At 42.7% G+C, this 17,057-nt stretch overlaps 1 protein-coding gene across 1 annotated transcript in view; it reads left to right on the forward strand.

Annotated features, from left to right (window-relative positions):
- The first annotated feature begins 912 nt into the window (after positions 1-912).
- The window catches only part of GPD2 (glycerol-3-phosphate dehydrogenase 2), a 134,643-nt gene continuing 118,498 nt past the window's right edge, over positions 913-17,057 (forward strand). Inside the window, exon 1 of the mRNA XM_003795957.2 lies at positions 913-1,261. The gene's annotated coding sequence lies outside the window, so the exon portion shown is untranslated. The remainder of the gene's footprint in view (positions 1,262-17,057) is intronic.

Below are 17,057 nucleotides of genomic sequence, written 5' to 3' on the forward strand. Positions count from 1 at the left end.
TAAATAATGGCTCTCAAACTTCAGTGTGCGTCAGAATCGCTTGAAGGGTTAAATCTCATGGCTCAGCCCTAGCCACAGAGTTTATGAATCAGGTAGTCTGATATGCAGGAGAGAACTTGCATTTCTAGCCAGGTTTTCAGGTGATACTGACGCTATACCTTGAGAGCCACAGTTTCAAAATATAAGAATTTCCAGGCCCCACCTCTAGATTGATTCCATGGGTGTGGGGATGGAAATCTGGCCTTGATCATTGCCTTTATCCTCCAGTTAAAAGGTGTAACCCAGAGCGAGAAGCACTGTTTCTCTGGGAGAACTGTGGTTGGTTCCCTGAAGTTACTATGGAATTGGAAACTAATCAACGAATGTACTAATTTTTCCGGGTCAATTGGCTAGGCACCTGTGGCTCAAGCGCTAAGGTGCCAGCCACATACACCTGAGCTAGCAGGTTGGAATCCAGCCCGGGCCCGCCAAACAACAATGACGGCTGCAACCAAAAAATAGCCGGGACGTTGTGGCGGCGCCTGTAGCCCCAGCTACTTGGGAGGCGGAGGCAGAAAAATCGCTTGAACCTAGGAGTTGTGGAGGTTGCTGTGAGCTGTGATGCCACAGCACTCTACCCAGGGCAACAGCTTGAGGCTCTTGTCTCAAAAAAAAAAAAAAAAAAAAATTCTGGGTCAATTGTAGGAATTCTGAAGTATTTAAGGACTTTAAGTGACAATCATTGATTTTAAAAGTGCCACTGCGGTTTTTGTTCACACTAACTTGGCTGCCTTTGGAAGACCTTTCTGACCACCCTCGGGTTTATTTTCTGTAGGTCTTCAGAGAAGGCTTAAAGAAGTGGGGTCCCTTTGAACCCTGTCTGTGCTCTTGTATTTTCAACAAGTGAGCTGGGCATGCTCAGTGGGCAGGGTCGGTTTTGGGGGGGTGCAAGTGGGAAGCCTGCAGCTCAGCCGCCGGGGCTCTCCTCCCCCCACCTGTACGAGGCTGGGCTGGAAGAGCCTGTGCTCAGCTTCCCACCCCCTGGTGCTTGGGCTTGGTCTTCCCTGCGGGTCCCCGCGCTGTCATTCAGGCGGGGGGCCAGGAGGCCTAGTGTCCTCCTGAGCGCTCGGGGGGAGCCGGGGCGAGGGCTTTGGGCTGGGCCGCGGGGTCCCAGGGGTCCGCCCGCCTGCTAGAAGCGTTTCTAGGCCCAGGGAAGCCTGCCTGCCGGGAGGTGCGGAGTAGGGGCAGCCAGATCCGGGGGCAGGCGGCGAGAAGTCCTCAGGTAAGCCAGTCTCGTCAGCGCGCAGGCGGCCAAGTGTCTCCCCTCTCCCAGGCAGATGGCCAGGGCGACCCGGCGGGGGAGGGCACAGGAAATCTAACACCGTCGCAGTCTTCTCCCGGCCTAGTCCAGCCGAGGATTTTTGTCTGCTAGCCTCCTGGTAAGGCGAGACTCAGGGTCTGGAGTCAGGCACCGCCACAGCGCCAAGCTGAAACTGCAGCCTGGCAGGGCCACCGTGTAGCCGCGGCGCGGCCCCTCCCGGCGTGTCCCGGTGTCCCGGTGGAGTCACAGGTTCATTGGGCGGCGGGGACTTGGCTCGCTCGCCGCCCGCCGGGGCGCTGCGCTTCCCCGCACCCAGCCCGGGTGCCCGGCTCCACTTCCGTGTTTCTCTCTGGGCCAGGGCAACCTGGGCCCCAAGTATCCCGGCTGCATGTGGCCCCGGCGCGGCCAGGGTCATACCCCGGGGCGGGAGGAGGCGCGGGCTGGGAGGAGGAAGTCGCCGGGAGGCGGGGGCGCGGCGGCGCCGGGCGCGTCGGGTTACTCCGGCCCAGCCAGCCCGGGTGACAAATCCGCGCGCCTTGCTGGGAGCACCAGGGCCGAGGCTTCGGATTCTGGGGGGAGGCGGATTCCGCCCTGGCTGGAGGAACTAGGTGCTCCTGCCTGCCGTCCCTTGGCGCTTGAGGATAAATCTCAGGTGTGTACTTCTGGAGACCCCTTCTCTCTCGGCCCTGGGAGTGGTCCCTTTCGGAGCAGGGCGAGTCTGCTGGGACTTGGGCGTTGGGGTACGGATGGTGGCGGGAAACTGGGGAAAAATTTAGAATTTCCTCCAACAGATGGGCTCGTTCTTATCTAGGGTTTAGCTGTTTACATTTTCGAGGCGGTTAGGGTGTAATACATTTGTAAAACAGTAAAGTGGCAGGACTTTTGGGTGAAGGTTGGTATCTCATTTAAAGTTTTTGCAAACTTTTAGCTTGGGAACCTGTCTGAAACAAGGGTGGGAAGGGTTCTGGAAGAGGACTGAGGCTTCTTTGAGAACTCAGTTGCTGAAGTCTGACAGTCCTAGGAGGAAGTGAAAGGTGTACGCTGACCCCACATAGTGACTTTTACAAGCGAAAATAGATTTGCAAGGAGGGCTTTGCCTGGAAGGCAGCTGGGTAAATTTAAGTGCTGCTTTTAGCAAATGGTCTTCAGTCTGGCTTCCACCTTGTGAAAAGGAATGTTAACTTCCACATCAGCCATCCTTGAGTTCTAAAGTAATTTACAAGAACAGATTCTCATAAAGTGGTTGTGACATAGTCAATTCAAATCACACAACAACTTATATATTTCATAGGACTCAGCTATAGAAACGGTAGCTAATTTAGTCAACTTACACTTGTATAAAATAGGTGAGGGAAGGAAGTTGGTAAGTTACACTTCATTTTTATTGCTTAAAACAAAACTTTGTATTTTGCCTATGTTGCAAGTTTAAGAGATAAGTTTCTTTTTGGAGTATGTAGGATACTGGCAGCTGGCAGGTTGAGCCAGGCACTTCTTAGTAGTTACTGACCATGCTAATCTCTGAGTCCTATAAGTTCTTGCTGACCATCACAAGAGAGCTGGATGGCATTGCCCAATGGATCCGCTGTGCAGCCTGAGAAACCTTGTGATAGGCGTGTTGAAATCCCCTTGTTTCTCATGAGAGCTTTTTGTTAAGTTAGAACACTCCCTTGATGTTTACGAATCTACTCTTCAAGTCATGCAGCAATGTTTTAGTGGATAGTGGATAAAAGATGGGATTTTGGTCTTGAGAATCAACATTGTTGTAACAGTTCATTCTAACTCAGAGTCACCTGATGAAGAAATTCTAGCAGTGTTAGAGCTTTGCTTCCTTCTCTCTCCCTCTGATTTATTAAAAGATGCAATGTCTTGGTTTAGTTATCAACAAGGGGGGTGCACAGTGATACTAATAGTCAGTGGGTTTTACTGCCCCCCTTTTGATTTTTGTGACTGTTTTAATTATCTTGTGCTTTACTCATCTTGGCAATCTATTATAACTTTGACACTTTTCTGTTTGGCTACTTGTTTTCTGCCTTTCACATTAGAATATAAGTTCTAGGACAGTAGGGCTTGGTCTGTCTCTCCCATTTTATTTATTCTTTTCCTTTATTTTAAGTTAAATTTTTTTTTTTTTTAAAGAGGCAGAGTTTCACTTGGTCACCCAGGCTGAAGTACAGTGCTGTGGTTATAGCTCATTGTAGCCTTGAACACTTAGACTCAAAGATATTTTCCTGCCTCAGCCTCCTAGGTAGTTAGGACAACAGGTATGCACCACCATGCCTGGCTATTTTTAAATTTTTTTTAGTGACAGAGGCTCCCTCTATTGCCATGGCAGGTCTTGAACTTCTGACCTCAACTGATCCTTCTGCCTCATCCTCCCAAAGTGCTGGTACTAACGGGCATGAGCCCCCTTACCTAGCTTATCTCATACACTTTCAATTCTCTAATGTCTAGAGTGTGACCAGCTTATAGTAAGTGCTTAGTAAATGTTTTCTCTGTAAGTGACTGAACTGTAGCTGAATGTACTGGGGGAGGGAAAACAAAGACTTTGTCCAACGGTAATCTATTTAAACTCACGAAACCTAAATTGTCTCATTAACAAATGTGGATAACAGATGACTTGTGTAAAATGACCAGTGATACACCAGCCAGGCAGTAGACTTTAAAATATTAGCTTTCTTCTTCCTTATATTTTTTCTTCTTATATTCAAATAGGAAAAATTTGGCAAACAATACGGTTAACTTGATAATTCAGTTCTTACCTATTGTATATGAATTAGTCAGTCTTATTTCTCTTTAATTTTGTGTGTGTGTGCACGCATGGTGGGGTGGACGGGTTGGGGGTAAAGAGAGTGAATTAGTGGGAGCTGTGGTTACCCGAGAAAGGACGCCATTTCTCCGTCATCATCCGATTTCTCCCGTATGTTGTTTGAATGCGGTAATGCTTCTCAGTAGATTTTCCAAAACATGATTCTTTCTCCTTGTCCACACCCAGATGCACGGAGCTGGCCCCAAGGCAGAAGCAAAACTTCAGAAAGAACACTACAAATCAACTATGTGTAACGCTTGTGTTCTTAAGCGAAGTGTTCTGTAGTCTTGTGCGGCATTTATATAGTAATAAATGCTGGATAATGACTACGGTTATCCTCTTTAGAGAAATAGAGAGTTTGTTTGCTAAGGTAAAACATATAGATAAGAAACAATTGGAAACCAGTGGAAGATCTTGCATAATCATTTACCTAGTGGTAGGATGCTGGCTATAACGGTTGTGGTAGTGAAAGAAGAGGTTGATATGGGCTCAACTAGTTGGAGACAGCTTCTTGGTAAAGGGAATGCGGCTTTAGTAACACAGAGACGTTAAGGTTCCTGAAAATTACAGCAAAAGATCATCTTTGTTTCAAGTGTGTTTGCTGTTTTGTACCTTATTGTATAAAAAGTCAATATGTATTGTCAAAAATTACTGTGGAAAATTATGAGAAATCCTCCAGAAAATTATGTATGTGCACAAAATAATAATTTTTCCCTGTCTTTAAAGTGTAAAGCCCAGAATTGGTGTTCAAAAGCATCACTCTATTCTTGTCACTTTTAACACACTTGCCCCAACATGTGTCAGATTGCCTGCCTGTGACTCTATCCAGTTGTGACCTTTTATCGGAATTGTCAGGGGAAAATTGTTACTCAGTTGTGACCCCTCCCTCCCAATATGTAGGGCTATTGGTATGGGATATAGGGAAGGACTGAATGGAATCAAAGAAGATATTATTAAGGTAGGTTGTAGTAGTTCATCAAAATACTTAGATAATTCCATTATGTCTTATTACCTTTAAGATAGGTAGAAAACTTGGAAGTGGCGTGTCAGGGGCAGAAGAAACTAATAAAGAGTATGCTTTACATTGCCTTGTTTTAGAATTGTTGACATAATGGGCGAAAGAAGTGTAGGAAAGAGATATGTTCAAATTTGACTCTGAGTGAGAAAGACGAGGGCCACTGTGGCTGCAAGTCAGGAAATCCCTAACAATTTCGACTAGACCTCTTCCTGTAACATATGGCTGGGGATTGATCTCAGCAACTTTTAAGAAAAAGGAAGCAAGAGATGTGAATGGTTTGAATACCTGAGGATGTTTAGATAATGATTGTGGTCAGAGTTTGTCCGGAATTTTAATTTGTGTCCTGACATGAATGTGACTGTGTTCCTTAAACATCTTTTTTGCTTGTTTTCCAGGATATTCATCTTTTATTAGAGGTTCTTAGTGGTTCTTTGGGTTGTGTATTTTTTCCCTACACCATAATGTACTCTTGTTTCCATTTTTCAGTTAAGAATTTTATGTTGGTTCTTTAAAAATCAGATTTCTGACTTATGCAGCAAAAACATGGTTTCTGATTCTTTTTAGGTCAAACTTTGGTTCTATTAGTTTACAAAATTAGTAAGAAAAAATTAGTTAGTAGATGTCTGCCAATTAAACATTTATTGGGACATGTTGTGTGATGTGTGATATAATAAACATATTCATCTCCAGTTCCTGAGTCAAGAATTTCTCTAAGAAGACCCTTGGAATCTCTGCAGTGATAAGTGTCTTTTTGTATACTAATGGGATAACAGGTCACTCTTGGTGGGCCACTAGATAGCTTCAGGATGGGAGTGGGGGCTGTTTGTCGCAGGAATAGATTATATATATCATTAGAAGGATGGAACTTTCAGCCTCACCCTAGACCTCTGGGGGAGACAAGAGGAGCTGGAAATTGAGTCAGTATTCAGTCAGTCATGACCAGTGGCCAGTAATTGAACCAATCGTACTTACGCACTGGAGCCTTCATGAAAACCTTAAATTATGGAGCCCGGAAAGCTTCTGAATTAGTGAATACATGGAGCGGCTGGAAGGGTGGCATGCCCTGAGAGGGCATGAAAGCTCCGCACCCCTCCCCCATGCCCTGTACTAGAACCTATTCATCTGACTGTTCTTTGCTATCCTTTATAATAAACTGGTAAATGTTAAGTAAAGTGTTTTCTTGGGTTCTTGAGCTGTTATAGTAAATCATTCAATCTGAGGAGAGGGTTGTGAGAACTCCCAATTTGTAGCCAAATCCAATGGAAGATAATCTAAAGATCCGTTCTTTTTGACCGGCATTTGAAGTGGGACAGTTTTGTGGAACTGGGCCCTCAACCTAGTGCAGTGGGGTCTGCACTAGCTATGGGAAATTAGTGGTAGAATTGAATTACATTGTAAGACATTCAGTTGGTATTCCCAGATAGTTACAGATTTGGTTGATTTAGAAAACTCACGCATTGTTAGAGGTGTTGTGAGTAGAGGAAGATTTCTTCATTACATGTGTTTAGGGGCGTCTTTTAATTATTTAGAAAAAATAAAATAATCGCTCATATACTGTATTATGTTTAACAGTGAGATACTGTCAAAGTGTGTGTACTTTTAGGATAATAAATGTTTAATTTACATTTTTCAAGCCTTGTATTTTTCAAATAGCATCATGTCCTTTGTGGAATCTCATATTGGATTGCCCACATGCATCTTTCTATAAGAGGTTTTAGCATAGCGGTTTAACAAACCCTACACTCTCTAACAGAGAGACTATTTTCTGCAAGTGAGATGGCCTCTGGGTATGGCTTGGTGACGATGGAGTGACATGTGCAGAATGCTTTATTTTTTATATCTTCTGGTGTCTGCTAAGGCAAGGTAAAAACTGCAGGTGGTTATACACACATGAGGAACAAAAGTTTGTGTTCAAGGAAACTTTTGATTAGGAAAATTTTTTTAAAATTAGGATTTTATGCCATTTTTGTTTCAAGAAAACAAAGTAAGTTTCTAAATGCACTTCAGAAGTGATGCAAGTAATACAGTTCAGAATATTAGGTTCTCAAAAGTCACTTTCCTTTTATTTAAACTGAATAAAGGGAGGATGTTTTGTTTCCTTGTGGTAATGCTGAAATTGCTTTGATCATGTCACACTCTGCTCCACCCTTCGTTGGGTAATGCTGCCCTATTGGATAAAGTTCCAAATATTTGTCTTAGAATTAATGGACATTTCCAGTCTTGCCCCCAGTAGTGAAGTTTTGCTTTTATGTTCCCTGTGATCCAGTCAAATTGGACTGATTGGAAAGTCCTGCATCTGTCTTACCCCTCTTGCTGGCCCTATGCTAATGTGCTCTTCCTTCTACTTCTTTTTTCTTTTTCCTCACCATGTCACCCTCAGTAGAGTGCTATAGTGTCACAACTCACAGCAACCTCCAACTCTTGGGCTTAAGTGATTCTCTTGCCTCAGCCTCCCTAGTAGCTGGGATTACAGGCGCCAACCCACAATGCCTGGCTTTTTTTTTTTGCGCAGTTGTCATTGCTGTTTTAGCTGGCTGGGGCTGGGTTCAAACCCGCCACCCTCGGTATATGGGGCTGGCACCTTACCCACTGAGCCACAGGCACTGCCCTCTACTTCATCTACTTTTAAAATTCCTACCAATCCTTGAGAGCCCCACCACTGGCTACCAGTCTTATGCGGTTTTCCCTTAAAGCCTCAGTCAGGAGAGTCTTGCACATTTCCTGAGCCCTTCAATTCTTTTCATATCACTCACAAGTCCCTTACAGACTCCTGTGTATAACTAATACAGTGTGTTAACATAGCCTTCATGTCATTTTCTTAAGACGTTTATATTCTACTCTTAGAAAGGTTCATTTGTGCCCTTGTAAGATAAACCATAGAAGTGATCCCTCCAATCACCCTCCCTTGATGAAAATATTTCAAATTGTATATGAAAACACCACACTGTGCCCCATGATTGCATTAATGTACACAGCTATCATTTAATAAAAAAAATTTAAAAAAATACCCTAAACAAAACAAAACAAAAAAATAATAATATAGTGTGTTAATACACTGTAATTATTTCAAAATCTACATATGGACCTATGGAAGGTCCAAAGAACAGGGCTGGATTTTGTACCATTTTATAGACCTCACGTGCTTAATCCAAGTGCCTTCTTCGTGGCTGATACCTAAGAAATAGTTGTGGTTGAATGATTGCCTCATAATTCACTCATCCTTAATTATTCAAGAAATAAGTGATAAGAATGGGTTGGCTGTGATTGACTGGACTGTGGACTATACACAGGCAGCTGTGTTTTGGATAATTCATTCAGCTGGATACTTCAAGCCTGGTACCAGTCTCTGGCCTGTTAGGAACTGGGCCACCCAGCAGGAGGTGAATGTCCTGGTTAGCAAGCAAAACTTCCCCTGTGTTTACAGCCACTCCCCCTCACTGGCATCACTGCCTGAGCTCAGTCTCCTGTCAAATAAGCGGTGCCATTAGATTTACAGAGGCTGTAAACTGCGTGTGAGGGATCTAGCAGCACTGCGTGCTCCTTATGAAAATCTCATGCTGATGATCTGGGGCAGAGATGGAATGTGCTTGAATCCATGGAAATCCCACCCTTGGTCCATGGAAAAATTGTATTCCATGAAATCGGTCCCTGGTGCCAAAAAAGTTTGGACCACTGCTTTTAAGCTTTCTATTTTTTAGATTTTTCTTTTCTCTGTACACATATAGCAGCTTTAATATGTTGAGGCTATTTAGGAGAGAGAAAGGAAATTACTACAGGCGAACGGGCATTAAATAAGGAATCCTGAAGAAAACTGGAGAATCCCCCAGTGAGTTGGTCACTTGATGTCCGCGAGGGCGCCACCCCTCTAGGACTCCCTTCTCTTTGATAATATCTCTGTGTCCCCCATCTGCCCGTCTAATCCAATCTCTTAAGAAGGAATCCGGAACATTAATTCATAACAAGATGATTGATAGAAATGATCTTGTCACCCTCATCAAAGGTGTCTGGATTCTAAGGTGATAACACCGTGGGTACCATTTCTGTTGGCTTAGTCGAAGGAGACCGTGGGGACAATGTTTACTTCTGAGCATCCCTTGAAGTCCCCTAAGTGTGGCGTTACTCAATCTCTGCACCTTTCACTTTTCTCCTCTGGGAAATGAGGTGACGGGGCTACATGACTATAAAGTCCATAAAAAGCATGACGTGTTTTATTACCCTTGTCCTGCCTGAGAGGCAGCCCATCCTGGCTGGTGGGCTCTGTTCACCTGTGGGCCCTGGTCTAACTTTGCCTCTTACTTCTCCGGGTTCTGGGTGATTTCTCAGCCTCTGCAGATGTGGCATCATATGCAGAGGCTGCTGCACGCCTGTGCCTCCCTCCAGGATTATGGTCATAGAATCTGTCATAACCAGTACATTTTTACTTTTTCCTTTCTTTCTTCTTTCTCCAGTGGTAAGGTAGGATTTATTAGATAGAAAGGAATACAGAGGAGTAAAAAAGCACCGGAACGTACGGCAGAGGGAAAGGCCAGGCCGGGAGACCTCTGCCTGGGTCCTTTGACTTTTTTCTTTCTTTATGCTTGCTAGGATTAACCCCTTCCCCATTCAGGCTCACCAGTCAGGAGCTGGGACACTTACTAGATTCACAGAATTTTAAAATAGGAACGAGCTTAGAGATTTCACCCAACTCCATATTTTTCTTATTAATACCAAGGAATAGTAATAAGTATTTGCCGAGCAGCTGCCGTTTCCCAGGCACTGTGCTGAGTGAATTGTGTATCATGTTTCAGGTATCGAGTGATCACTGTCATATCAGTCAGCAAAAAGAGGCCCAGAGAAGTTAAGTGACTCACTCAAAGCTGTACATGTAGTTCTTTTCTGGTCTGGAATAAAACTGTAAAAAATCATAAAAGCAAGAAATAATCCTATTCTTATTTCTGTGATGTATTTCCTGAGTTTTGCTCGTTTGGACTGTACTACTTAACTCATTGAACTTCACCTTCTAACCCTTGCACTTCCTAATACCTTACCCTGTGGTTCAAAAGTTTCCCCCAGGGATGGTCCATCAATTGAACACAGAGTACAATGTGCTTGTCTAATACAGTACTCCTTGATTTGACTTCTAGAACCCATGACATTATTAAAATTTTCTTAGTCTTAACATATAGAAACAACCTGCAACTTGGTATCAGTCTGCTTTGGTACTGGGAAAATGGAAACAGTCGTGCCAATTGGGATACCTACAGGTTTCTGTTTTCCAGCTTTAGCTTGTTTCTAGACAGCATCTTTTCCCATTTTTTGTCACAGTTTTTCCAAACCTTCAGCATTTTCTTTGAGTTTCACCTGTACATTTCTTTTCTTTCTTTCTCTCCCTTTTTTTTTTTTTTGAGACACCTCGGTAGTGCGCTGTGGTGTCACAGCTCACAGCAACCTCAAACTCTTTGGCTTAAGCAATTCTCTTGTCTCAGCCTCCCAAGTAGCTAGGACTACCGGTGCCTGCCACAATGCCTGGATATTTTTTGTTGCAGTTGTCATTGTTGTTTAGCTGGCCCGGGCTGGGTTCGAACCTGCCAGCCTGGGTATATGTGGCCAGCACCCTTCCCACTGAGCTATGGTGCCGCCCTAACCCGTACATTTCTTTGTTAAAAGATGATTGGTCATGGTTAAGTGGTTAGGGCAGACTAAACTGGTATAACAGAAAGACCTGAAAATAGATAAAATCCCAACACAAGTGTATTTTTGCTTATGTCATAGTCTTGGTTAGTGGATGAGGATTCAGGCAATTCTGGATGATTCTGTTTTGTGGCTTAGCCAACTCACCAAAGGGCTTTGCTTTCAACTACATCCAGCTAGTGGAAGGTGAAAGGGAAGAAGCATATTCACTTTCTAAACACTTTGCCTATTTTGTTTTTAAGAGACAGGGTCTCACTCTGTCTCCTGGGCTATAGTGCAGTGGTATCATCATTCTAGCTCACCGCAACCTCAAAGTCCCCTGTTCATGTGAACTTCCTGCCTCCACCTCCTGAGTAGCTAAGGCTACAGGTACATGCCACCAAGCCCAACTACTTTTTTTTTTTAAATTAAATCATGGCTGTGTACGATAATGCATTTATGGGGTACAATGTGCTGGGTTTATATACAATTTGAAATATTTACAACAAACTGGTTAACATAGCCTTCACTGCACTTTCTTAATTATTATGTTAAGACGTTTATATTCTATACTTAGTAGATTTGACATGTACCCCTGTAAAATGCATCATAGGTATGGTCCGACCAATTACTCTCCCTCCACCTTTCCTCCCCCCTCCCCTGCCCTCCCCTCTTCATCTTGGGCTGTAGTTGGGTTATGGCTTTCATATGGAACTGTGAAAGCTATATATTAGTTTCATAGTAGGGTGGAGTACATTGGATACTTTTTCTTCCATTCTTGGGATACTTTACTAAGAAGAGTATGTTCCAGCCCCATCCATGTAAACATAAAAGAGGTAATGTTTCCATCCTTTTTTAAGGTTGCATAATATTCCATGGTGTACATATACCAAATTTATTAATCCATTTATGGGTCAATGGGCACTTGGGCATCTTCTATGACTTAGCAATTATGAATTGGGCTATGATAAACATTCTTGTGCAAATATGTTTATTATAGAGCATTTTTGGTCTTATGGATATATACCTAGTACAGCAGTGGTTCTCAACCTTCCCCATGCTGCAATGTACTTTCATTGTTACAAGGTGGTCACGACCCACAGGTTGAGAACTGCTTTAGAGGAATTGCAGGATCAAACGGCAGGTCTATTTTTAGATCCCTAAGTGATCTCCAAACTTCTTTCCAAAAGGAACATATTAGTTTGCATTCCCACTAGCATGGCCTACAGACACATGAAAAAATGTTCATAATCCTTAATCGTCAGAGAAATGCTAATCAAAACCACCTTGAGATATCATCTAACTCCAGTAAGATTAGCCCCCATCACAAAGTCCCATGGATGTTGGTGTGGATTTGGAGAAAAGGGAACACTTCTGCCCTGCTGGTGGGACTGCAAGCCCAGCTACTTTTTAGATGGCTTAGTCTTCACATAAATGCTTCAGTTTCACTCACGTACATTGCCTAGAAATCTACTATGTAGTGATACTTATCTGTCAAATGTAGTTTAGCTGGGAGGCCAGGAAGAAGAGAATATGGGGTTTGGTAAACAGTTCACTGTCCTTGCATCCTATTATACTGAGAAAAACTGAGGTATCACATCAACTCTTAATATTTTGCTCTCCTTTCCATCTACTCCCTCATTGACTTCCAACATGGAAGTGATTACCCAAAGCTAATGATTTCCATCTGTTCAGATAGCTTATTCTATGAAGTTTCTCCACATTCACCTGCACTTCAGATATTTACAAGAATGCTCAGGAACCTCTCATTACAAAATAAGGAAGACTATAATGAAATCTTTCCTCCTGTCCTCCCCTCTAGCTACACGCTCACTTTCTCCTTTCCTTCAAGCTGCACTCCCTCAGGGTGTATCTTATGTGTTATTTTTCTGCTTCCATTCACTCCAGAAATGCTGGAAAATTGGCTTCAACCTCAGATGAATCTATCTGTTCTTGTTATGATTATTGGTGTCCTCCTGACTGGCAAATCAACGGGATTTTATTACCTTAAACTTCTGTGATTATGTTCATTCTCTCCTTTGTGAGATTAAACTTTTGTTAGGCTCCTGTGATACATGTACCTAATGTTTGTTTTGGACTACTGCTTGTGGATATGTTTTCGGTTCTTTCTTTTGATATTAGAATTTCCAGGGTATACCCTTGGTCTGCTTTCTTTTTTTTTTTTATGTTCATTGCATCAGATTCATCTTGAGTTCAATAAATCCCAAACCAATGTCCCCAACCAGAACTCTTCCCTGAGCTTAGCTATTTCCACATGGATGTGGCACATTTGGGGCAGGACTCATGGTGCTTTCCTTGTCCCCAGGCTGTTTCTTTTCTCATGGAAGAGCACCACCGGTATCTTCTGTCATCACTTAACATCATCCATCCATCCTTTAGGTCTGTCACTCACGGAATATATGCCAGGAAGTTTTCTACAAGTTGAGATTATCATTGTATACAAAACAGATACAGTTTCTGCTCTTGTGGAGTTTAAATTCTAGTGAGAGGGGAATAAAAATCATAGTGATTAAATAAAGAAGAGATATGAGATGATGCGAGCTATGTGATTCTTTTCAATTTGAATGGTTCGGGATGGCTTCTCTGAGGAGCTGACATTTGAGCTGAGCCCTGATTGACCAGAAGGAGCTTGCCATGTAAAAATGAAGAGCAGAGCATTGCAGGCAGGGGAGACACTGTTGCCAAAATCCAAATAGTGATCCTGATGAACATGATAACAGAAGACAAATAAACCTTGAGCAGAGTGGCTGAGTGTGAGGGTGTCTGTATCAGTGTCCTGTGGCTGTGCTCACAAATTACCACAACCTTGGTGGCATAAAACCACAGGAGATTCTTATAATTCAGGAGGCCAGAAATCTGAAGTCAGTTTTATTGTGCCAAAATCAAAGTGTTGGCTGGCCACACTTCTCTGAGGCTCTAGCAGAGAATTTGTTCCTTACCTTGTTTCATTCATAGGGGCTTCTGGCATTCCCTGCTTGTGGCACCATCACTCCAGTCCCTGCTTGTGTGGTCACATTGCCTTCTCCTCTTCTGCGTTTGTTAAATTTCCCTTTGCCTTCTTCTTACAAGGATATGAAGTGACTGCATTCGGTGCCTACCCTGATAATTCGTTATATTGAAATATTTCCACTTGAAGATTCTTGATTTAATCACATTTACAAAAATTTTTTTTTCCATATAAGGTAACAATCACAGGTTCCCAGGAGTAGGATGAGGTTACCTTTTGGCCATTATTCAACCTACCATAGTGTCCAAAAGAAGCTTTAAAAAACAGCAAGGCCCAGATTCTGTAGAGTTTTATAATTTAAGACAGGTTGTTTGTTTATTTTTATTTAATTAATTAATTAATTTATTTGAGACAGAGTCTCACTCTGTTGCCCCAGGTGAGAGTACCGTGCTGTCAGCCTAACACAGAGCAACCTCAAACTCCTGGGCTCAAGCTGTCCTCCTGAGTAGTTGAGACTACAGGCATGCACCACCATGCCTGTTTAATTTCCTATTTTTAGTAGAGATGGAGGTCCCATCTTTATTCAGATGACCCACTTTATTCAGGGTCTTGAACTCCTGAGTATAAGGGATTCTCCCCTCTTGGCCTCCCAGAGTGCAAGGATTACAGGTATGAGCCACTGCCTGCCAAAGTGATGATGTTTAGATTTCATTTAAGGGCAGTAGAAACTGTCAGAGGATTGTGTCCAGGTGTGTGAAATGATATTCTTTCACTGTGAAACGTATCAATTTCTTTTGAATTATACTCCTCCAAGAAAAAACAGTTAAAATTAATTAATTAAAAACTTTATTCTGAAAAGATAGTATTGTATAAATAAGAAAGAAGATTTTGTTAGATAAAGTTGAACTTTGGAGGGCCACATACAATTGTATCATATATAGTATTTTTTTACTTGCCAAAAATCAATTGTGGGTGATATTATTACTGTCATTGAGAATGCGTATGCTGTCTTGTTGGTCTGGTGGCTCATACCTGTAAGATCCTACCACTCTGGGAGACCGAGGTGGGAAGATCCCTTGCGTTCAGGAGATTTAGACCAACCTGAGCAAAAACCCCCACATTTACAAAAATAGAAAAAAATAGCCAGGCATTGTGGAGGGTACCTATAGTCCCAGCTACTTGGGAGCCAGAAGAAGAGGATCGCTAGAACCCAGGACTGTGAGGTTGCTGTGAGTTAGGCTGATGCCGTGGAACTCTAGCCTGGGAACTGAGTGAGACTCTGTCTCAAAAAAAAAAAAAAAAAGAAAAAAAAAGAGACTGAATACTGTCAAAGGCTGCTGTGGCTATTAAAAATATGCAGAAATATAGGAGGTGGAGGAAGGAATGTTAGAAGTAGGATTCCAGTTAAGTCAGTGAAGCAACTATTTTAGTTGTCCAACTGTGAAATTATAGTTCTATGGGCAACTATTGTGTAAAAGAGGAAAAGTAGATGGATTTAGGGTATGTTTTTGAGATAGAGTTAGTTGAGTGAACTTGCTGATAGATTAATTGTCTAGAGGGAGGAAAGAAGAATCAAAACCAAAGTTTATAATTTTACTTGACCAGCTGGGCCATTTACTGAGAAGGGGAGAATCAGGAAAGAAGTAGGTTGAGGGAAGATAGAAAGCGTTCTGTTTGGTGCCTGTAATCCAAGTACTTCAGGAGGCTGAGGTGGGAGGATTACTTGTGCTCAGGGGTTCAAGACCAGGCTGAACAACATAGTGAGACACTTCACAAAAAATAGAAAAATTAGCCAGGCATGATGATGGGTGCCTGCAGTCCCAGCTAATTGGATGGCTGAGGCAGTGGGATGACTTCAGTCCGTGACTTTAAGGTTGCAGTGAGCTATGATAACAATGGCAGCACTGAATTCTATCCCAGGCAACAGAGAGAGAGAGAGAGAGAGAGAGAGAGAGAGAGAGACCCTGTCTCAAAATATAAATATATGTTTGGTGGAAATAGTCTAGTGTTCTGTTTTGGCCACATTAAATTTGAGGTGCTTATTAGAGACATTATTTTGGAGATGAGAGTTAGACAACTGGATAAATGGAGTTTGGAGACTCTGAGAGGGGTTCTGGCTGAGGATACAGAGCTATGGACTATTTGCTGATAGGTCATATTTGATACTCAATGGAGTTATCTATAGAAAATGCATATGGAAAAAAGTGGGCCATTGGAGCAACTATTATATAGAAGGGAAGGAGTTGCCAGGGGGTAATAGGAAGGAAACCAAGAGAGCTTGTTATCTCTGAAACTAACTGTCTAAAATGTTTTTAAAAGGAGGTGGTTGTACTATACCCATTATAGAAATTGCATTTGGTGCAATGAGGCCATTTGTGATTTTGACAATTTGACTGACAGTTTTAGGAGAGAGCCTGGGGCAAAAACTTATTGGATTGAATTGTGGGAGTGGAGACAGTAGTTACAAACATTTTCAAGAAGTTTTGTTGTGAAGGGAAACAGGGAAGTGGAATAATTCCTAGAAGAAGACATTGATGAAGGGAGGGTCTGTTAGAACCAGAGGGTAATACAATGAATTTCCGTGCTGACAGAATGATTAAGTAGAGAAGAGAAGGAGATTTAGGGTACAAAGGGAGAGGTTGTTCTTTCCTAGGAACAGGGCCAGTTTGTTCTTAGTAAAAGAAAGGACTGAAAGAGATAGTGAATACAGAGGCTGATAGGTCCTGGTTTGGGTGGTGGGAAGATGGGGTTCTTACCTGATTACTTCTAATTTTCTAGTTAAATATAATGATGTGAGGGTAAAATGGGTACAACAGGTTTGGGAGGAGAGATTTGAAATGACTATTTTGGAAACATCCTGGAGAAGTATATGGATTGCCCATTAGATACTTATAGCCCTATGTTTAAATTGAGGTGTGTTGTGGTTATGTAGGCAGTTTTTTTAGCTCTTTGGGTGAAAGTGTGGATAGTCGGGCTTAACTGGTTTGGGGATTACCCGGTGAATAAAGAAGCAGGGAGAGAGGGGTGAAGGAGTTAAGAGTGTTTTCAAGGGAAAGATTACAAACTGGAGCTTTACCGTAAGCGAGGCAGACAGAGAAGTGACTGGTAGTGAAACAGATGCAGGGTCCGTGGATTGGAGGGCCTGATAATGCCAGGACACCGGAGTGGAAATACAACAGTGAATAGATGAGCTGGAGGAGAGAAGGTGGTGTGCACCTGTGCTTGAAGCTCAGTCTCCAGAGTTGGTATGAATGATCACGATGATCTCTACAATAATGAGAATGGGTGACTGAGGTGGGGCCAAAGAACAGATCAG

This window comes from Otolemur garnettii, unplaced genomic scaffold (genome assembly GCF_000181295.1).
Source record: "Otolemur garnettii isolate 467f Iridium unplaced genomic scaffold, OtoGar3 scaffold00098, whole genome shotgun sequence".
NCBI classification, from domain to species: Eukaryota; Metazoa; Chordata; class Mammalia; order Primates; family Galagidae; genus Otolemur; species Otolemur garnettii.